The sequence below is a fragment of the Cherax quadricarinatus genome, chromosome 85, assembly GCF_038502225.1.
Source record: "Cherax quadricarinatus isolate ZL_2023a chromosome 85, ASM3850222v1, whole genome shotgun sequence".
NCBI classification, from domain to species: Eukaryota; Metazoa; Arthropoda; class Malacostraca; order Decapoda; family Parastacidae; genus Cherax; species Cherax quadricarinatus.
The window spans coordinates 5,203,095-5,226,544 of NC_091376.1; the positions used below are offsets into that span (position 1 = coordinate 5,203,095).

Consider the following 23,450-nt stretch of genomic DNA (forward strand, 5'->3'; position numbering starts at 1 on the left):
CCACAGTACATCATTCACTTAATGTTGGTACAATTGCCCACAATATATTAAGTAAAAGGACTTAGGTGCAACTATTATGACATTTTATTGTGGCAACGTTTCGCTCTCCAGGAGCTTTATCAAGCTGTCACATTAGTTGTACTTATGTCCTTTTACCTAACATACATCATTCAGGTCTTAGAAAAGGTGATGATGCTAACTCAAAGTTTTATGGAAAAAACATGACCCAGAAGACCCAGTCAATATAGACTTATAGGAAGAAGAATGTGCCTCTCACAACTACAGATCATGACAAAAATCACTGATGCTTTGAAAAAAAAAACGTGATTTATGTTCTCCGCGGATTCTGAAAACGCATTCGACAAATGTGACCATGGAGTGATAGTCCATAAAATGAGATTAATACGTACATAACATGAAAAATAAGGAAATGGGTATTCAAATTACTAACAGAAGAAAAATAAAGAGGGAGTAAACAAAGCAAGTCCAGTCTCAGCATAAATAAAAAAAAGCTCAGTACCTAAAGGCATAGTCCTAGCACGTCTACCGTTTTACATCCTCATAACAGATATGAATACTAGCCACAGCTTATATCATCCCTTACAGACGATACCAAAGCAAGTATGAAAGTCGCTTCCGAAGAAGACAAAAAAAATTAGATATCAGTAAATTATTATTATAATCAAGGGGGAAGCGCTAAACCCGTAGGATCATACAGCGCCTGGGGGGGGGATGTGGAAGGCATTCAGGTTTAATTCGGGGAACTGGAGCACAGATCCAATTCCTAAATCAAGAGCCCCTCACCAACATCAAGGAACCTACCCTGAGGGGAGATATCAGTAAAGCTTACCAGATTTTTCAACGTCTTACCAGAGGATATCAGAAACACTTCTGGAACAAGTGTAGAAGTCTTCAAGAGGAAACTCGACAAGTATCTTCACCAGGTGCCAGATCAACCAGGCTGTGATGGATATGTGGGGCAGCGGGCCTCCAGCAGCAACAGCTTGGTTGACCAGGCAAGCACCAGACAAGCCTGGCCCATGGACGGGCTAAGAGTAGATAAACTCTCGAAACTCTTCAAAGGTATATCAAAGGTACCACTGAAAAATAACAATGTTCAATGGTGGCAAATTTCAACTGCTTAGATATTAAAAGAATGAAGAAATTAAAACAAGCACTTTATAATGGGAAGGAGAACAACTCAAAGAACTTAGAGAACAAGTAAAGACAAAGATAATTATGTCAGATTTGTTACTCAGAAACAAATCCAGGAAAATGACAGAGTGGATTATGAAAACTTTGTTAGGTAAGACACATATGCAACAGTTAGACAACTTTATTCCGAAACGTTTCGCCTACACAGTAGGCTTCTTCAGTCGAATACAGAAAGTAGGCAGGAACAGTAGAGATGTGAAGACGATGTAATCAGTCCATCACCCTTAAAGTCGTAGAATTTGAGGTTGTCAGTCCCTCGGCCTGGAGAAGTTCAGTTCCATAGTCAGGAACTATCTGAAGATTAAGCGACAGTGCGGAGACTTAAATACTGTCGGAAGGAGAGGTGCAGGGTAGTAGTAGTAGTAGTAGTAGTAGTGAGAGGCAACTGAGAGGTCATGTCCCTCTCAGATCCAACCCTTCTCACTTGAAAAGCTTGTCCAAGGTGTTTTCTGTACCAAGATGCCACGTGTTGCAGTGTCTGACAAGATGAACATCAAAATGGTATACAATACCGACAGGTTGTTAGGTAAGACACATATGCAACAGTTAGACAACTTTATTCCGAAACGTTTCGCCTACACAGTAGGCTTCTTCAGTCGAATACAGAAAGTAGGCAGGAACAGTAGAGATGTGAAGACGATGTAATCAGTCCATCACCCTTAAAGTCGTAGAATTTGAGGTTGTCAGTCCCTCGGCCTGGAGAAGTTCAGTTCCATAGTCAGGAACTATCTGAAGATTAAGCGACAGTGCGGAGACTTAAATACTGTCGGAAGGAGAGGTGCAGGGTAGTAGTAGTAGTAGTAGTAGTAGTGAGAGGCAACTGAGAGGTCATGTCCCTCTCAGATCCAACCCTTCTCACTTGAAAAGCTTGTCCAAGGTGTTTTCTGTACCAAGATGCCACGTGTTGCAGTGTCTGACAAGATGAACATCAAAATGGTATACAATACCGACAGGTTGTTAGGTAAGACACATATGCAACAGTTAGACAACTTTATTCCGAAACGTTTCGCCTACACAGTAGGCTTCTTCAGTCGAATACAGAAAGTAGGCAGGAACAGTAGAGATGTGAAGACGATGTAATCAGTCCATCACCCTTAAAGTCGTAGAATTTGAGGTTGTCAGTCCCTCGGCCTGGAGAAGTTCAGTTCCATAGTCAGGAACTATCTGAAGATTAAGCGACAGTGCGGAGACTTAAATACTGTCGGAAGGAGAGGTGCAGGGTAGTAGTAGTAGTAGTAGTAGTAGTGAGAGGCAACTGAGAGGTCATGTCCCTCTCAGATCCAACCCTTCTCTCAGTTGCCTCTCACTACTACTACTACTACTACTACTACCCTGCACCTCTCCTTCCGACAGTATTTAAGTCTCCGCACTGTCGCTTAATCTTCAGATAGTTCCTGACTATGGAACTGAACTTCTCCAGGCCGAGGGACTGACAACCTCAAATTCTACGACTTTAAGGGTGATGGACTGATTACATCGTCTTCACATCTCTACTGTTCCTGCCTACTTTCTGTATTCGACTGAAGAAGCCTACTGTGTAGGCGAAACGTTTCGGAATAAAGTTGTCTAACTGTTGCATATGTGTCTTACCTAACAACCTGTCGGTATTGTATACCATTTTGATGTTCATCTTGTCAGACACTGCAACACGTGGCATCTTGGTACAGAAAACACCTTGGACAAGCTTTTCAAGTGAGAAGGGTTGGATCTGAGAGGGACATGACCTCTCAGTTGCCTCTCACTACTACTACTACTACTACTACTACCCTGCACCTCTCCTTCCGACAGTATTTAAGTCTCCGCACTGTCGCTTAATCTTCAGATAGTTCCTGACTATGGAACTGAACTTCTCCAGGCCGAGGGACTGACAACCTCAAATTCTACGACTTTAAGGGTGATGGACTGATTACATCGTCTTCACATCTCTACTGTTCCTGCCTACTTTCTGTATTCGACTGAAGAAGCCTACTGTGTAGGCGAAACGTTTCGGAATAAAGTTGTCTAACTGTTGCATATGTGTCTTACCTAACACCACTACTACTACCCTGCACCTCTCCTTCCGACAGTATTTAAGTCTCCGCACTGTCGCTTAATCTTCAGATAGTTCCTGACTATGGAACTGAACTTCTCCAGGCCGAGGGACTGACAACCTCAAATTCTACGACTTTAAGGGTGATGGACTGATTACATCGTCTTCACATCTCTACTGTTCCTGCCTACTTTCTGTATTCGACTGAAGAAGCCTACTGTGTAGGCGAAACGTTTCGGAATAAAGTTGTCTAACTGTTGCATATGTGTCTTACCTAACAACCTGTCGGTATTGTATACCATTTTGATGTTCATCTTGTCAGACACTGCAACACGTGGCATCTTGGTACAGAAAACACCTTGGACAAGCTTTTCAAGTGAGAAGGGTTGGATCTGGGAGGGACATGACCTCTCAGTTGCCTCTCACTACTACTACTACTACTACTACTACTACTACTACTACTACCCTGCACCTCTCCTTCCGACAGTATTTAAGTCTCCGCACTGTCGCTTAATCTTCAGATAGTTCCTGACTATGGAACTGAACTTCTCCAGGCCGAGGGACTGACAACCTCAAATTCTACGACTTTAAGGGTGATGGACTGATTACATCGTCTTCACATCTCTACTGTTCCTGCCTACTTTCTGTATTCGACTGAAGAAGCCTACTGTGTAGGCGAAACGTTTCGGAATAAAGTTGTCTAACTGTTGCATATGTGTCTTACCTAACAACCTGTCGGTATTGTATACCATTTTGATGTTCACACGAGAAGTTGTAGGTAAAATAATGAAGAGGAAATGGTATGGTGATACCGACAAGATGTGGAAAAAGACACTTATGTACAGTTCAGGACATTTATTAAAGGAAACGTTTCGCCACGAGTGGCTTCTTCAGTCCTAATACAGAGAAAACTAAGAAAACATTTATATATATAGTGGCAGGAGTCAGGTGAGGTGACGCGTGGGTAGAGGTGGTAGTAGTAGTAGTGGTAGTAGTAGTAGTAGTAGTAGTAGTAGTAGTAATGGAACTAAGGAGGTGAGGCAAGAGAGGGACCTGCTGGCATCAAGTAACACCAGTTCCCAGGATGGGTAATATCCTCTTGCTTAGTAATTTTGAAATACTGTAACTACCGGATTTTTGCTTTATAGTGTTACTGACAGAAATTAGTGCAGCTTCAATGCATTTTCTCCGTCTTAAGTCGTCTTCTTTAATAACTAGTTTAGCTTCATTGAATTTCATGAGGTGTCCAACATCGTCTCTATGTTGAACACATGCGTTTTTGCGGTCATCATTTCTGCAAGCATTTTTGTGTTCTGCTATTCTAATGTCCAGAGTTCTGGCTGTTTCCCCTACATATACTTTGTCACACCCCCCACATGGTATAGTGTAGATTCCTGCACTTGTGCCAGAATCATGCTTGGGTTTTTGTATCAGGTTCCTAATAGTAGTTGAAGAGCTGGTAGATATTTTAGCCAGTTTTCTGTCAAACATTTTTGAAACATTAGTGGCAACGTTGCTGACCGGTAAAACGATGTAACTTGGAGGCTTTTCTTCAATTTGATAGGTGTTGGTCTTGCTGAGGATACGTGCCGCACGTTTCCTACAGTCACGTATGAAGTGTAGGGGAAAGTGCAGTGAACTAAAAGAGTTGGTGATGTATGTACATTCTTCTTCGAGGAACTGTGGACTGGAAATTCTGTAGGCTCTCAGAAAGAAGCCAATAACTACCCCTCTTTTAGTTCTTGTGTCATGGTGAGAGAAGAAATGTAGAAGATCGTTCTTGTAGGTAGGCTTCCGGTAGACTTTAAAAGAAAGTTTATTTTCCCCTGTGCGTAAGAGAACGTCGAGAAAAGGTAATTGGTTGTCCTTCTCCTCCTCTAGTGTAAATTTAATAGTAGGTTCCAGAGTGTTCCAGAGTGTTGATGGTGTTGAGGATGCCCCGTACGTCAAGATTTTTGGGTACAATGACCAAAATATCATCTACGTACCGCATCCATGTAACTGAGCGAGGGATGTTACTGAGGATCCTTCTTGATTCCAGGTCCTCCATATATAAATTGGCAAGAACTGCACTAAGGGGGGATCCCATGGCTAGTCCAAAGAGTTGTTTGTACTTCTTGTCCTCAAACCTAAAACAGTTATAACGAACACAAAGTTCGACAAGGCTCACAAAATCTTGGCGGGGTACAGGTAACTCTATATCATCTTTAATCACCCTGTGAAGAAGATCAATGGCTTGATCAACTGGGACATTGGTGAATAAGGCAGTCACGTCAAAACTTGCAAGCTTCTTATCACTCATGTCGAGATCCCTGATACGGTTAAGGAGGTCACCCGAATGCTTTAGATGAGCCTGACTGATTGTACCCAGGAGCTTTGACAAATATTTCGCCAAAACTCCTGCTAGACTGTGAGGGGCGCTGCCGATTCCAGATGTAATGGGTCTCATAGGCACATTTGGTTTGTGGGTCTTTGGTAAACCATAAAGTCTTGCTGACTTGGGGTTGGTAGGGATGTGGCGCAAGAGCTTTTTACCTTCTTCTGATTTCCTGAGTATACTGCGGGTCTTACTGAGAAAAGAATCTGTTTCTTTCTTCCATGCATGTTCGGGGATGGAAACGTATGTGTTGGCGTCGTTCAATAAATCTTGCATCTTACTAACGTAGTCTGTACTGTTGAGGATGACCACTCCTCCTCCTTTGTCCGCTGTGGTGATGAGGATATCATTATTAGTAGCTAAGTTTTTGAGTGCCTGGATGTAGCGACGAGGAATGACTGGACGACTAGGTTCAGAAACTGCAGCTGCAATAAGTCCTTGTATGAAACCTTTGTTAAACTCAGAGTCACCGAAGAAATGGTGACTGAGTTTAACAAAGGTTTCATACAAGGACTTATTGCAGCTGCAGTTTCTGAACCTAGTCGTCCAGTCATTCCTCGTCGCTACATCCAGGCACTCAAAAACTTAGCTACTAATAATGATATCCTCATCACCACAGCGGACAAAGGAGGAGGAGTGGTCATCCTCAACAGTACAGACTACGTTAGTAAGATGCAAGATTTATTGAACGACGCCAACACATACGTTTCCATCCCCGAACATGCATGGAAGAAAGAAACAGATTCTTTTCTCAGTAAGACCCGCAGCATACTCAGGAAATCAGAAGAAGGTAAAAAGCTCTTGCGCCACATCCCTACCAACCCCAAGTCAGCAAGACTTTATGGTTTACCAAAGACCCACAAACCAAATGTGCCTATGAGACCCATTACATCTGGAATCGGCAGCGCCCCTCACAGTCTAGCAGGAGTTTTGGCGAAATATTTGTCAAAGCTCCTGGGTACAATCAGTCAGGCTCATCTAAAGCATTCGGGTGACCTCCTTAACCGTATCAGGGATCTCGACATGAGTGATAAGAAGCTTGCAAGTTTTGACGTGACTGCCTTATTCACCAATGTCCCAGTTGATCAAGCCATTGATCTTCTTCACAGGGTGATTAAAGATGATACAGAGTTACCTGTACCTCGCCAAGATTTTGTGAGCCTTGTCGAACTTTGTGTTCGTTATAACTGTTTTAGGTTTGAGGACAAGAAGTACAAACAACTCTTCGGACTAGCCATGGGATCCCCCCTTAAATTTACACTAGAGGAGGAGGACAACCAATTACCTTTTCTCGACGTTCTCTTACGCACAAGGGAAAATAAACTTTCTTTTAAAGTCTACCGGAAGCCTACCTACAAGAACGATCTTCTACATTTCTTCTCTCACCATGACACAAGAACTAAAAGAGGGGTAGTTATTGGCTTCTTTCTGAGAGCCTACAGAATTTCCAGTCCACAGTTCCTCGAAGAAGAATGTACATACATCACCAACTCTTTTAGTTCACTGCACTTTCCCCTACACTTCATACGTGACTGTAGGAAACGTGCGGCACGTATCCTCAGCAAGACCAACACCTATCAAATTGAAGAAAAGCCTCCAAGTTACATCGTTTTACCGGTCAGCAACGTTGCCACTAATGTTTCAAAAATGTTTGACAGAAAACTGGCTAAAATATCTACCAGCTCTTCAACTACTATTAGGAACCTGATACAAAAACCCAAGCATGATTCTGGCACAAGTGCAGGAATCTACACTATACCATGTGGGGGGTGTGACAAAGTATATGTAGGGGAAACAGCCAGAACTCTGGACATTAGAATAGCAGAACACAAAAATGCTTGCAGAAATGATGACCGCAAAAACGCATGTGTTCAACATAGAGACGATGTTGGACACCTCATGAAATTCAATGAAGCTAAACTAGTTATTAAAGAAGACGACTTAAGACGGAGAAAATGCATTGAAGCTGCACTAATTTCACAACACTATAAAGCAAAAATCCGGTAGTTACAGTATTTCAAAATTACTAAGCAAGAGGATATTACCCATCCTGGGAACTGGTGTTACTTGATGCCAGCAGGTCCTTCTCTTGCCTCACCTCCTTAGTTCCATTACTACTACTACTACTACTACTACTACTACTACTACTACTACTAACACCTCTACCCACGCGTCACCTCACCTGACTCCTGCCACTATATATATAAATGTTTTCTTAGTTTTCTCTGTATTAGGACTGAAGAAGCCACTCGTGGCGAAACGTTTCCTTTAATAAGTGTCCTGAACTGTACATAAGTGTCTTTTTCCACAAAATAAGGAAGACCTACTTAGACTAGTGGACGGTATCACTATGACTCCGCCTCCTCCTGCTTCGCCTCACCTGACTACAGTATCTAAGCCACGTCTACGGCCCTATGTTGTGATAAATGGTTTGATGGATTGAACACATCGACTCCAGGCTGAGGGACTAATTACCTCAACTCCTCCTCTCCTTACAGCTTTCTGCTCTGTATTGGACTGATGAAGCCCCTGTGTGGCGAAACGTTTCCTCAAAGATTCCCATATGTTGCATAAGTGTCTCAATCTTCATGTAAAATAACACGTGAATACCGACAAGCTGCAAAACAACGGTACATTGTGTGACGATTTCATATGCATTAAGTTCTGATTTTTTTTCACACAGGTGCATATCTCTCAGTGTATATTCAGAGAGTTTAATCCCTATCTTACGTATTAAAGTAGTCCTGACAGGTGGTGTACAGGTAACCTTTGACCCTCGAGTAGATGGGCTTTAAACCTAATAACTAACCAACCTAGAACAATTGTAACTACCTGTTAAGGGTTATGAGGATCATCGCTGCCCGCTCTCATACAATGACTAACAATGCAAAAATAAATATTACAAAACTGTAAGCTTTTTGAAAAAAAAAAAACACAGGACGTTAGAGTGTAAGATGATTGTAAACAAAAGTCTGAAAGACTGACCTGACTCCGTTTTCTGAGTGAAGACTACATACAGATGGGAGAGAGAGAGCTAGCTCTCCAATGCTTGAACATTTCTTCATTCAGAAGAGCGTAATTAAACATGTGCATCATGCTAACTATATACCCAAGGATATTATCCAAACCCAGCAATCTGAACTTTCCCAAGATTTAAAGTCAACATTACTAATCAGACCACTAAAATTTTTGATGATGATAATAATTATAAAAATTTTTATCCTCCTCCTCAGTTCAGAGAACTGAACTTGCCATAGAGCACTTGGGAAGTGGGAGGTAATGGGATTTGCTGTAAGGAAGGAGAGAGAAGCTGCAGATCCCTAAATCAAGATCCCATCACCAGCGCTTGAACACTGCTTGAAGCATGTGAGAGATAAACAAGAATGTAGAATGTACACTTCCTCCCCAGCTAGGTACTTACCCTCCTCAGAATTTTTCTGTTGATGTATGTACGCCAATGTGGCACGTAGTAATTCATCTTGACACTTACAACAGTAGTAGTAGTAGTAGTAGTAGTAGTAGTAGCAGTAATAAATGATTAATTGTTACAAAGTTTAGTGGTTATTTTTGTATGAAAAGCTCGTAGTTATGCCAAGTATTTCAATCAGTAGCCACATGTAATGTTCATTAATGTAACACTTGACATAGGTCACTATTACACTCAGCCTGGCACTTTACATTTTCCATTAATTATTCATCTTCTACTTCAATGATCTCGACTCTTTTATATAATTGTGAATACACAAGTGCAAAATATTTTTCACGTGTAAGTTAAACTACACAACACCATCTGTCACACAATTGTGTATACACAGTTTAACACGTGTAAGCTAGTACCACCTGATGAGGAAGCTCACTACCAACTAGTTGCCATCAGGATATATTAAGTAACACAAGACGACTCTGGGAGCTGGTTTTAGCTTGCTACAGACGGTTGAGAAGCGATAGAGGCCATCAAGCGGCTGGCTAGAGGCGGTTTGTTGCATGCATTACTCACCTGCACACGTCACAGCCATGCAACTATTTAGCAATACCTCTTAAGAACATCAAACATACTCTTTGTGTCCGTCTTTTCTCTGTATTTCTCATAGTACACGAGGAGTGATGAGATGTTATACTACAAACTTCATGGAACACCACAATCTGCATAAGCCAAACCAGCAAGGTTTTATAACCGGACGATCAAGCCTATCACAGCTGCAGAACCACTATGACAGAATTACGGAGGAGTTGGAAGAAAATCAAAACGCAGATGTGATATACAAAAATTCTGTATAGGCATCTGACAAATGCATTCATAGGATGACTGCAGAGTCAGCGCCACTACCATCCTGGGAGAGAGTAAGACACATGTGCAACATCTAGGTATCTTTATTGTAGACGTTTCGCCATCCAGTGGCTTTATCAATACAAATTCTAGGACATAACTTGAAGACAGTAAAACTATGTACAGAAGATGAGGTAATCAGTCCCTCAACCTAGGAGTAGGTGCGAACAGCACCATAGTCGTGGAGATTCTGAAGCAGAAGAAAGAATCCTGGCGCTTATATAGTAACGTCAGGTGTAGCAGACGAGGGCATATTCACTGGTAGGCGGGATTCCCCAGTGGAAGTAGGTCCTTCCCAAAGAGATGGGTTAGTTGTAGAAGTAGTTGTCGTAGTAGTGAAGGTTATGTACATGTCCTCAGAATTAAGATTCCATGATGGTGCAGTGTCTGACAAGTTGTGTACGAAATGGTATATAATACCGACAAGATGAGAGTAAGACACATGTGCAACATCTGGGTATCTTTATTGTAGACGTTTCGCCATCCAGTGGCTTTATCAATACAAATTCTAGGACATAACTTGAAGACAGTAAAACTATGTACAGAAGATGAGGTAATCAGTCCCTCAACCTAGGAGTAGGTGCGAACAGCACCATAGTCGTGGGAAGGACCTACTTCCACTGGGGAATCCCGCCTACCAGTGAATATGCCCTAGTCTGCTACACCTGACGTTACTATATAAGCGCCAGGATTCTTTCTTCTGCTTCAGAATCTCCACGACTATGGTGCTGTTCGCACCTACTCCTAGGTTGAGGGACTGATTACCTCATCTTCTGTACATAGTTTTACTGTCTTCAAGTTATGTCCTAGAATTTGTATTGATAAAGCCACTGGATGGCGAAACGTCTACAATAAAGATACCTAGATGTTGCACATGTGTCTTACTCTCATCTTGTCGGTATTATATACCATTTCGTACACATCCTGGGAGAGTACTACTGGTGTTTACCTAGCAGCTAGGGTAAGCCAGTTAGTGTCACTCTACTTTTGACTCTCCTCCAGGTAACTTAAATTTAATCTGGTTACTCGTGTGTCTATGCCGTAACTTGTGTGTCCTGTGGTAACCTATATTTTCTCAGCCCGTAGGATTGGCGTCAGGTCGCGCAAATTTACGCATCATAAGGCTGTGTTTGTTGACCAGCGTTCAACCCCAATCGTGGGCTGAAGTTATGCTTTACGTATCCCGGTCTACTCTACTAATCCCCACCTCACCTAGTTGGCGAACAAGGGAAAACAGATTGAACAACTGTATTAACCAGGGCTTCTCTCTGATTGTATGATCTACGATCCAGTTATCCTGGTCAACTCAACTATCCTCATCACCTAATAGTACAAGGAAATCTGTCTGGAACATGTACGTCTTCGTCCGTATCCCTCAAATCATATACGGACCATTAAAGATACCGAGTCATCCGTTGTTAGCTTGGTCATTTTAATTTATTCTTTTTCAATTTTGATTAGTTAGATTATTAAACTTTTTTCTATTTATTTTTCAAATAAACTTACTTTTTTCCTCATTTTATATCCTTTTTGATTAACTGTATATTTTTCTCTATTTTTTTTAATGAAGGAAGGAACCCTTTGATAAACGCCATTCTTGGGTTCCACTCTTTACATAGTAAACAGACTAAAATCCAGCATCGGCGAGGTAAAAAGCTCGGTACACCAAGGTACTGTCCTGTTACCTCTGCTGTTTCTTATCCTCATAGTAGACAGATTAAAACACCCGTCACAGATCTGTATCACCATTTGCAGATGACATTAAGCATGAGTCAGTCACTTTGGTAGAAGATGCGGAAAAAAATGCAGGAAGGTATAAGCAGGAGTTTTCAGTGGGAAACATGACGTTCAATGGTGATAAGTTCCAGCTGCTTAGGTATGGAAAGAATTTAAAAGTCAAAGGGAACACTGCATACAAAACTCAAGAGGATCGTCAAATAGAAGGAAAGGAACACGTGAAAGACTTGGAAATAATTATACCAGCTGACCTTTCTTTCAAAGAACATAATGAGACAGGGTCACGACAGCCAGGAGGATGACGGGGTAAATAATGAGAAATTTCAAAATGAGGGGGCTGTACGGCCCTTGTAGGTTCAGCGCTTCATTTTTTATCAAAATAAAAAATGAGGGAAATAATGCCAATGGTGCAATTTTAAAATCGCTTGTACTTTCTCATTTGGAATATTGCTCAGTGTTGACGGCCCCGTTCAGGGCAGAGTCAATAAAACATTAAAATTACTGAGAACGCCTTAGTCTTAAATATGCACTCAGTGGAGGAGAGAGATAATAATATATACCAAATCTGTACACTGCCAAACTGGAGTGAGAGATATGAGAGGAAGTGCAAAATAAACACAGTGAAAAGCACGGGTGCTGTGGGCACAAGGGAACACTGTATCAATCTCAATGGCCCTACACTACTCAACATCTTATTGGATATCAAACACTGCTGGAACACGCGTAGAATTCTTAGAGAAAACTGGACAAGTATCTTCACCAGGTGCCAGATCAACCAGGCTGGTTGACCAGACAAGCACCGGATGAGCCTGGTCCAAGGCCGGGCTCTGGGAGTAGAAAAACATTCTGAACCCATAAAATGTGTATATACTTTCAAGAGAAGATATAAAAAGGCCCTAGTGGTCAGGAAAAGACTGGGACCAGGAGCAATGGATCGACCCTATATAACATAACTAGGCGAGTATATTACAACATAAATCTCTGCCCTGCACTGACTAGTTATTAACTTCCTGCCGTAAACTAACCTACCTAACCCTCTCTCTCTCTCTCTCTCTCTCTCTCTCGACTTAAGAAATCGTAATGACACGATTGCAAATAAACCATACCCCCGGCCGGGATTGAACCCGCGGTCATAGAGTCTCAAAACTCCAGCCCGTCGCGCTAACCACTAGACCAGCTAGCCACAATAAGATGAATCTTATTGTGGCTAGCTGGTCTAGTGGTTAGCGCGACGGGCTGGAGTTTTGAGACTCTATGACCGCGGGTTCAATCCCGGCCGGGGGTATGGTTTTCTCTCTCTCTCTCTCTCTCTCTCCTGTAAATGATGAACCTGTAATTGAATGCTTGACATCTTCAATATACTTTACTAAAGCGTCCCACCCCAGGCTGACATTTCAAAACTATTTAACCCATCCTGTGTGATGGAATATGACAAGCACAGTTATCTTGGTCCCACTTTAACCATCATATAGAAAAGTATAGTAGCAGACTACTGATGTATTCAGTTTTGATAAACAAAAATCTCTGACTAGAGTAACTGGTTGATGGCCTGGTCAACCAGACTGCTAATGCTTGCAGCTGTTAGTTTCCCACAAGGATCACAGTCTGGCTGATCACAAATGGTTTGTAGGTGTTTTTCAGGTTCCTTTTTGATGGTATGCACCAACAGGATGATGAATAAAACATAAACCATACCCCCGGCCGGGATTGAACCCGCGGTCATAGAGTCTCAATCCCGGCCGGGGGTATGGTTTATTTGCAATCGTGTCATTACGATTTCTTAAGTCGAATAAAACATGTGTAACACTTGGTTATCTTTAATGCCAAAACATTTCTATTGCACTGAAGAAGACAGATGCGCAGGCGAAACGTTTCAACAATAAAAATAAGCAAGTACTGCATATGTATGTTATTCATCAATACAAGAGTATGATGGTAATGGTCGTTATGTTTGAAGGCTAAGTAATGACAAGACTTGGGCCCTTTAACTGTGTTTGCAGGGCGTCGAGTCATAGTTCCTGACCTACTTATTAACTCTTGATGAGTAAGACATGTGCAACAGTCAGGTATCTATATTCTGAAGTGTTTCAGAATAGATACCTAACTGTTGCACACGTGCCTTATCAACTTGTCGGTATTGTATACTATTATCATACTATTAACTCTTATCGACTGATTTCTGACCTCCATGGCCTTAAAGCTGTATATAATGTTAACTATGTTTCTAGTACACGTTATTCATCATAGATAGACTGCCCTGTTTACAGTATCTTCCAGTTTCTTGCAAGTTATTTCCCAGGTATACTTATTTGCCAGGTCTAGGAAGCACAGTGTGAGGAATTTGGGGGTTCATGGCAACTGAGGTGTCTGAATGGATGTATTCACTAAAATCACAACAAACTGAAAATCATCATTATGACATTTCGGTCCGCACGAAGAATAGTGAGAACTGCCGATAATAGGTAACAACACGCGAGCAACAAGTGTGACATGACGGCTACGTTTCACTCTCCAGCTTCATCAAGCCAAAGAATTGGCTTGATAAAGCTGGATCTTTATCAAGCCAATGCTTTGGCTTGATGAACATAAGAACATAAGAAAGAAGAAACACTGAAACAGGCCTACTGACCCATGCGGAGCAGGGTCATGTCCCTTACCCCGGATTAGTTGGATCTTCATCACGCCAAAGCATTGGCTTGATAAAGATCCTGGAGAGCGAAGGTTATAATGCCTCATTAATGTTTCGCGTTCTTTTACCTAACGATTTCAATCCGTCCTGGCCAAGGTCAGGTCAAGTCACGAGTGTTCTGTAGATTAAGACATTTCACAGTATACTGGGAGATAAGCATCATCGGGCCGAAACGTTGGCAGATTTAATTCAAATTTGAAGGTTAGTTGTGAATTGTTGCAACCAGGTATTGTGACTCGTATTCTTTATACAGTGTTTGCTGCTGTACAGGCATCAGGTCTGCAATTGTCAGATTTGAATGGGACTTTACATGCATCAATACCTCAGCCTAGTTAAACAGTGTCTTAAAAAAAAACGGTCTTCAAAGAACCTGGAATGTATTCTTTGAGACAAAAAATACATGAATTCCTTACGTATGTAACCTGGAGAGTATCTCTGGGGTCAACGCCCTCGCGGCCCGGTCTTTGACAAGGCTTCCCGGTTTAAGGTCTGATCAAGCCGGCTACTGGTGCTGGAAGCACGTAGACCAACGTATGAACAACAGTCCAGCTGATCAGTAACTGATCTGAACCAAGTTCCCTCTTAAAAACAGGCAGAGTCTTTTATTAATTCCCGTTATGTATAGAGGGTGTTAAAAAGTCTTGGTTCCTTTACATTTAGTTATTTCTTAGTTTACTTTCTGCACCCGTGCTTTTTATTAGGAGTCTTGCACAGTCAATCACGATTCTCGTGTTTGCTGGTTTGGGACTAGCCCCTCAGAATTTCCAATGTAAATTATATTTCTAGCCTACGATGCAAAGTTCAAAGGACTTAAGAGACATGCAATTTTACATGCATGCCTGAAATGGTGTTGTTAAAGTGTTCAGCAGTATTCCAGCCTTGACCTGAGAACAGGTCATTTGGAGAACATCATAAATGGTTTACCATACCTTGTTTTGAATGATCTAGTTATTCAGTCTACAATTTTCCTTGCAGTTGTGATAATGACACTGTTGTAGTACTTGCGAGAGAAATGTGACATGATCACTTCAAAGTAACTTTTTTTTCACTAAGTTTGTTTCATGTTCCATCACACTCTTTATTTCAATATTTCTATAACAAACTAAATGAAATTTTTCCTTCCTGAATATCATATTGTCGTCAGTGGCTCACTGGAAGACTTGGTTAATATATATCAGCATGGAGGTTTGTGTTCTAAAGGGATGCCAATCATATAAATAAAGAACAGGAGCAGCACCTACTACGCCTTAGACAACACAACTTTTCACTATAACAGCCTCTGATTTCACTTTGTTCACTGTTACCCTTTGGGTTCTATTTGTTAGAAAATTTAATATCCATCTGCCCACTTTTCCAGCCCGTGTACACTACATCTGCATTTAGTTTGTGTTTCAGCATAGCCAAGACCATGTCGTAATGATCTAATAACTGTGTCTGGGTTGTCCAACTGGTGTGATTCTATGTGAGCAGTAATCTTACTTAAGACAAGCATTTTGATAACGTGGGGTGTCAGCACTATGTCTATTTTTTTTTTTTTTTTGTGATTGGTTTAATGCCAACTTTGTGGAGTGGGGGTTATGTCAGTGCTTTTAATGACTATGGTATGAATCCTGCGTACAGGCTTCTCCAGAGAATATTCAAGGCATGAGACAGTTGTTTCTTGCACTTCTTGATGAATATGTATTTCTGAGTCAGGGCTTGCAGCAGAGTGCACGGGCATATTATCAGTGTTTTTTTTTTTTCAAGTCGAGTAGGATCAGGGTTGCGTACAAGATTATGGAGATATCGGCAGGGTGTTGACTCTCATCCACGAAAAACTCGTATGGATAGTCAACATGTATACGGGGAATTACTAACCCCTGGTTGTCTTCAAGAGGGAACCTGATGGATTCCTCAAAACAGCTCCTGATCAGCTGGCTTGTAGTGCATACGCTCAACTGTGGGCAGCGGCCACGAACAGTTTGATCGATCAAAGCAGCAACCAGGAGAAAAAACCAAACCACGGGTGGGGTTTGAACCCGCGAAGGAGGCCTGGTCTGGGACCGGGCCTCGAGAACTATGACCTCCTCAAGCGACTCTAGGTAACCTCTAACACTTTGGTTTATAATTACATTATTTGATTTTCTACAAAAAATTCTTATTACGTATGTTGTTCAAATACAAATACTAATCTATGTGAGTATTACAGTAAAGAATGTAAGGTAAAGATGGCGGTGTGTACTGAGCCTGGGATGGTGCCAACTGCAACCTTCCTTCATGCTGAGTGATGGTGGTTATTGGTTTACAAAGACACGTAAGCAAACACTAACATATTTATTAGAAAACGTTTCGGTCCTGGGACCTTGATCACTTCTCATACCAGTGAATCAAGGTCCCAGGACCGAAACGTTTTCTAATAAATATGTTATAGTGTTTGCTTACGTGTCTTTCTAAACCAACTTGTCGGTATTTATTACCAAGGTTTATACCATGGTGGTTATTACACTATTGGTCTCACTGAGAACATGGCTAGAGCGTCGGTCTGGAGTTTTGAGATTCTCTGATCGTGGGTTCTAACCCCACCCGTGGTGTGGTTTGGTCTAACCGTTCGCTTATAATTATAATCAAAATTTTGAAGCGCTACTCCTACAAGGGTGATACAGCGCAGGTTAACTCTCTTATACGTAGTTATGTCTCTGATAATGGTGTCAGTGCCAGTGATGTAACTGGTCTTCTTATATAACCTTGAAGTGTTCTTAAGTATCGCGGAAACCGGAAAGATAATAAGAATCTGTCACCATTAGAAGTTACTCTTACAATACTTAGTGTTCTCAGTTTTGTTTCATCAATCCCCTTTGAAGGTGTCAGGAAGCGTGCACATACCTACACTATACTTGCAGTCGTCAATGTATATGTAGGATGACAGGACACAAACACATACACTTAGGGAATCTTTACTGCATACGTTTCTGTCCTAGGACTTTGGTCACTCCAAATGAGGTCCCATGACCGAAACTTACCCAATAAAGATGTCCAAAGTGTATGTACTTGTGTCCATTCATAGTTTCGGTATTATTTTACCTTCTACTTTCATGTACACGTAGGTGGCACGGCTAAGGATTCGTGCACGCACGTATACACAAACATACTTGGCGCACCAACAACAACGCCCGTATTTTACACGGCCTCACACCACATGGAAGTGTAAAATAGACCCCGTGAAAAGCAGGCGCTTCATAGTCGTAATATTAGAGCACTGTGTCAACACCAGTGGTCCTAGATTATTCATCCTGTTACCAGTGGATATCAGAAATATTACCGGAGCAAGTGTAAAAAATTTCAAGAGAAAACTGGGCCACTACATCTGTGAAGTGCCAGATAAGCCAGGATGTGATGGCTATGTAGACCAGTGGACCACCAATAGCAATAGATTGGTTGAACAGGCACTCACCAGAAAAGCCTGGCTGCCATGCCGAGCTGCTAGGGTAGAATAGCTCTTGAAACCGTTCATATGTATATCATGGTATACTAGATTGACAACATACTAATAGAGAATAACACTAGTTAGTACTGGTATACCAAACATGCATCAGTGTACTTACCTAGCATAGGCCAGCAGGCCTGTTGCAGTGCTCCTTCTTTCTTCTTAAAATGTGAGGGGAAATAGCATACTTGTAATTTAGTGTGCATGTGTGACTGTGGTGGCGTGCATGTGTGACCGTCGTGACGTGCATGTGTGACTGTGGTGACGTGCATGTGTGACCGTCGTGACGTGCATGTGTGACTGTGGTGGCGTGCATGTGTGACCGTCGTGACGTGCATGTGTGACTGTGGTGACGTGCATGTGTGACTGTGGTGACGTGCATGTGTGACTGTGGTGGCGTGCATGTGTGACCGTCGTGACGTGCATGTGTGACTGTGGTGACGTGCATGTGTGACTGTGGTGGCGTGCGTGAGTGACTGTGGTGACGTGCATGTGTGACTGTGATGACGTGCATGTGTGACTGTGATGGCGTGCATGTGTGACTGTGGTGACGTGCATGTGTGACTGTGGTGACGTGCATGTGTGACTGTGGTGGCGTGCATGTGTGACTGTGGTGGCATGCATGTGTGACTGTGGTGGCGTGCATGTGTGACTCTGGTGACGTGCATGTGTGACCGTGGTGACGTGCATGTGTGACCGTGGTGACGTGCATGTGTGACTGTGGTGGCGTGCATGAGTGACTGTGGTGACGTGCATGTGTGACTGGTGACGTGCATGTGTAACCGTGGTGACGTGCATGTGTGACTGGTGACGAGCATGTGTGACTGTGGTGACGTGCATGTGTGACTGTGGTGGCGTGCATGTGTGACTGTGGTGACGTGCATGTGACTGGTGACGTGTATGTGCGACTGTGGTGACGTGCATGTGTGACTGTGGTGGCGTGCATGTGTGACTGGTGGCGTGCATGTGTGACTGTGGTGACGTGCATGTGTGACTGTGGTGACGTGCATGTGGGACTGTGGTGGCGTGCATGTGTGACTGTGGTGGTGTGCATGTGTAACTGTGGTGACGTGCATGTGTGGCTGTGGTGGCGTGCATGTGTGACCGTGGTGACGTGCATGTGTGACTGTGGCGGCGTGCATGTGTGACTGTGGCGGCGTGCATGTGTGACCGTGGTGGCGTGCATGTGGGCCGAGAAAAACTAATTTTGGGTGTGATTTACAGGGCCCCAGATCTTGATAGGGAGTGCAGTAAACTTCTATGGGACGAAATTCGTAAGGCATCTACATACGAAAATGTTGTGCTAATGGGAGATTTCAACTATAGACAGATTGACTGGAGCAATTTGACAGGAAATTTAGAGTCAGGTGACTTTCTTGATACGATCCAGGATTGTTTTTTAAAACAGTTTGTGACAGAGCCAACTAGGGGAAATAACCTCCTTGACTTGGTTCTTGCCAGTAGGGAAACACTAATTAATAATCTTGAGGTTAATGATGAGCTTGGGGAAAGTGATCACAAATCACTCAGTTTTAATATATCATGGAATTCCCCTAATAATGGCAATCAAGTCTCTGTCCCTGACTTCCGCTTGGCTGATTTCATAGGACTGAAAAATTACTTAGGTGGGCTGAACTGGAATGACCTGACTAAGGGTCAGGTAGGTGGTGATGGATGCCGATATGACGCTTTCCAGGGCATAGTTCTAGCTGCTCAGTCAAATTATGTTCCAAATAGGGAAATCAGATCAAACAAAAATGATCCTAAATGGATGAACAATAGATTAAAATATCTAACTGGTCAAAAGAGAGGCATATATAGGCAAATCAAAAGAGGAGAGGGGCAATTAAGAAATCGATATATTCAGTTAAAGAGAAATAAAAAAAGGAATTAGAAAAGCAAAAAGAGATTATGAGGTTAAAGTTGCAAGAGATTCAAAGACTAACCCAATAGGATTCTTTCAGGTATACAGAAGTAAGATCAGGGACAAGATAGGCCCACTCAAAAGTTCCTCGGGTCAGCTCACTGACAGTGATAAGGAAATGTGTAGAAGTTTTAACACATACTTCCTCTCAGTTTTTACACAGGAGGATACCAGCGATATTCCAGAAAGGATAAATTATGTGGAACAGGACGATAATAAACTGTGCACGATTAGGGTCACAAGTGACATGGTCCTTAGGCAAATAGATAAATTAAAACCTAACAAATCCCCAGGCCCTGATGAACTGTATGCAAGGGTTCTAAAGGAATGTAAAGAGGAGCTTAGCAAACCTTTGGCTAATCTTTTCAACATATCACTACAAACTGGCATGGTGCCAGATAAGTGGAAAATGGCAAATGTGATACCTATTTTCAAAGCAGGTGACAGGTCCTTAGCTTCAAACTATAGACCAATAAGCCTAACCTCCATAGTGGGAAAATTTATGGAATCAATAATTGCCGAGGCAGTTCGTAGCCACCTTGAAAAGCATAAATTAATCAACGAATCTCAGCATGGTTTTACAAAGGGGCATTCCAGCCTTACGAATTTGTTAACTTTTTTCACTAAGGTATTTGAGGAGGTAGATCATGGTAATGAATATGATATTGTGTACATGGACTTCAGTAAGGCTTTTGACAGGGTCCCACATCAGAGACTATTGAGGAAAATTAAGGCACATGGAATAGGAGGAGAAATTTTTTCCTGGATAGAGGCATGGTTGACAAATAGGCAGCAGAGAGTTTGCATAAATGGGGAGAAATCAGAGTGGGGAAGCGTCACGAGCGGTGTTCCACAGGGGTCAGTGTTGGGCCCCCTGCTGTTCACAATATACATAAACGACATAGATGAGGGCATAAAGAGCGACATCAGCAAGTTTGCCGATGACACCAAAATAGGCCGTCGAATTCATTCTGACGAGGACATTAGAGCACTCCAGGAAGATTTGAGTAGACTGATGCAGTGGTCGGAGAGGTGGCAGATGCAGTTTAACATAGACAAATGCAAAGTTCTAAATGTTGGACAGGACAATAACCATGCCACATATAAACTAAATAATGTAGATCTTAATATTACGGATTGCGAAAAAGATTTAGGAGTTCTGGTTAGCAGTAATCTGAAACCAACACAACAGTGCATAAGTGTTCGCAATAAAGCTAATAGAATCCTTGGCTTTATATCAAGAAGCATAAATAATAGGAGTCCTCAGGTTGTTCTTCAACTCTATACATCCTTGGTTAGGCCTCATTTAGATTATGCTGCACAGTTTTGGTCACCGTATTACAGAATAGATATAAATGATCTGGAAAATGTACAAAGGAGGATGACAAAGTTGATCTCATGTATCAGAAACCTTCCCTATGAGGATAGACTAAGGGCCCTGAATCTTCACTCTCTAGAAAGACGTAGAATTAGGGGGGATATGATTGAGGTGTATAAATGGAAGACAGGAATAAATAAAGGGGATGTAAATAGTGTGCTGAAAATATCTAGCCTAGACAGGACTCGCAGCAATGGTTTTAAGTTAGAAAAATTCAGATTCAGGAGGGAATTTGATATTATTTACTTAGATTTTAGTAAGGCTTTTGATAGAGTTCCGCACCATAGACTGTTAAAGAAAGTGGCAGCTCATGGCATTGGGGGAAAAGTGCTCTCGTGGATCGAGTCATGGCTCACTGACAGGAAGCAGAGTGTCCATAAATGGGGTTAAATCATCTTGAAGCCGAACGTTTCTCCACCATTATTCCTTCGTCTGTCACCTGGCTCCGTTATGTTGACGACATTCTCCTCATAACTCCTAAACGCTTCAATGTTAAAGCTCTCCAAGACAAGCTCAACCAGGTCGAGCCTTCAATCCAGTTCACACTTGAAGAAGAAGTCGACAACACTCTACCTTTCCTTGACGTTCTGCTTTGCAAAGCTGACAACGAACTTCGTTTTAAAGTCTATCGAAAACCCACCAACCAAAACGATCTTCTCCACTTTTACTCTCACCACGACACCAAAACCAAACGTGGTGTAATTATAGGCTTCTTCCTGCGTGCACTCAGAATCTGCAGCAATGAGTTTCTTGAAGAAGAATGCACGATGATTGAACAAGTATTTTCTAAACTTCACTATCCTCACTTTACCTCGAGGAGGTAAAGTTCTAGCATGGATTAAGGCTCTGTGAAGACCTGTTTGTGTGCTCTTGAGTGGTGACCTGTACTTTGAGTGCTGACCTATACTTAACTCTGTGAAGAAGTGTCTTGTTTGCTCCCGTGGACTGAAGCAAGATGCCCTCCATCGAGCAACTTTACCAGCAACTTAAGGAAGAATTGAGGGCAGCGAAGATGGAGATACGGCGATTGACCGAGGAAAACAAGAGGATTCGTAGTAGTCCTCCTGTTTCGAGTCCTCAGGTCAAGAAGGGATCGTGGTCAGTGGCTGGACAGCAGGGGACGATGAAGTTGACGATCAAAAAGACGAATGGAAACCCAGAAACGATGAAGAAGAAAGAGACTGCTGTGGAAACTCCCGTGGAAACCTCCAACGCATTCTCGGTGCTACCCGACGAATGTGAGTCTACTACTGGGATCGTCACGACGAACGACAACAAGGAAGGTAAGAATATTGTTGTTGTTGGGGATAGCCAGGTTAGATACATGGATAGGGCATTCTGCTTGAAGGACAGGAGTAGGAGACAAAGGGTATGCTTTCCTGGGGCTGGGATGGAGGACATCGTTAGCCGGCTTGACAACATCATGAACGGTAATGGGATCAATCCTATTATTTGCCTCAGTGCTGGAGGCAATGATGTAGGCAAGTGTAGAAGTGAGGATTTAGTTAGAAAGCTCAGGACAGCTATAGACATGATTAGGAAGAAGGGGGGGCGCCCTGTTATATGTGGCATTTTGCCAAGAAGAGGTGTTGGTAAAGAATGGTTGTCCAGAGCAATTGGTATTAATTGTTGGCTGGATAAACACTGTAAGGATAATGCAGTACCATTCATTGACAACTGGGACAACTTCTATGGCCGAAATGACATGTATGCCAGGGATGGGGTTCACTTATCCAGGGCAGGTGTGGGTTTTCTTGCTAACTCAGTTGAGGGGGTTGTTAGGACTTTAAACTAGGATTAGTTAGAGGTATGGGTTTAGAAATGATTAATAATGAGTATGGATATATTGACTTATGCTCTGATATTAAGAATCTTAATAGTAACTGTCATGGAGTAACTCTGGGTAATGATAATTTCAGAAATTGTGTGAAAACAAAGATGAATAGGAAAAATGTGCAGAAGAAAAAACATATGATGGTATTTTATGCTAACAGTCGAAGTGCAAGAAATAAAATTAATGAACTACGTTTGGTAGCATGTGCTGGGAACTTTGATATCATTGCATTAACTGAAACGTGGTATGATTTAAAGAGTCGGGATATGACTGCTGAGTGTAATATTCATGGATTTAAGTTATTCAATGTGGATAGATGTAATGGGAAGGGGGGAGGAGTTGCATTGTATGTTCGAGAAAATATTAATTGTTGCATAAAAATAGATGGAGCAGTAACAGAGTCTGTTTGGGTAGAGTTCGTGGAGGGTCAAGAAAAACTAATTCTAGGTGTAATATACCGACCTCCAGGCTTGGATC

At 42.2% G+C, this 23,450-nt stretch overlaps 1 protein-coding gene across 16 annotated transcripts in view; it reads right to left on the reverse strand.

Annotated features, from left to right (window-relative positions):
* The window catches only part of l(1)G0196 (inositol hexakisphosphate and diphosphoinositol-pentakisphosphate kinase), a 1,071,245-nt gene that overhangs the window by 953,586 nt on the left and 94,209 nt on the right, over positions 1–23,450 (reverse strand). The gene's annotated exons all lie outside the window — the stretch shown is intronic.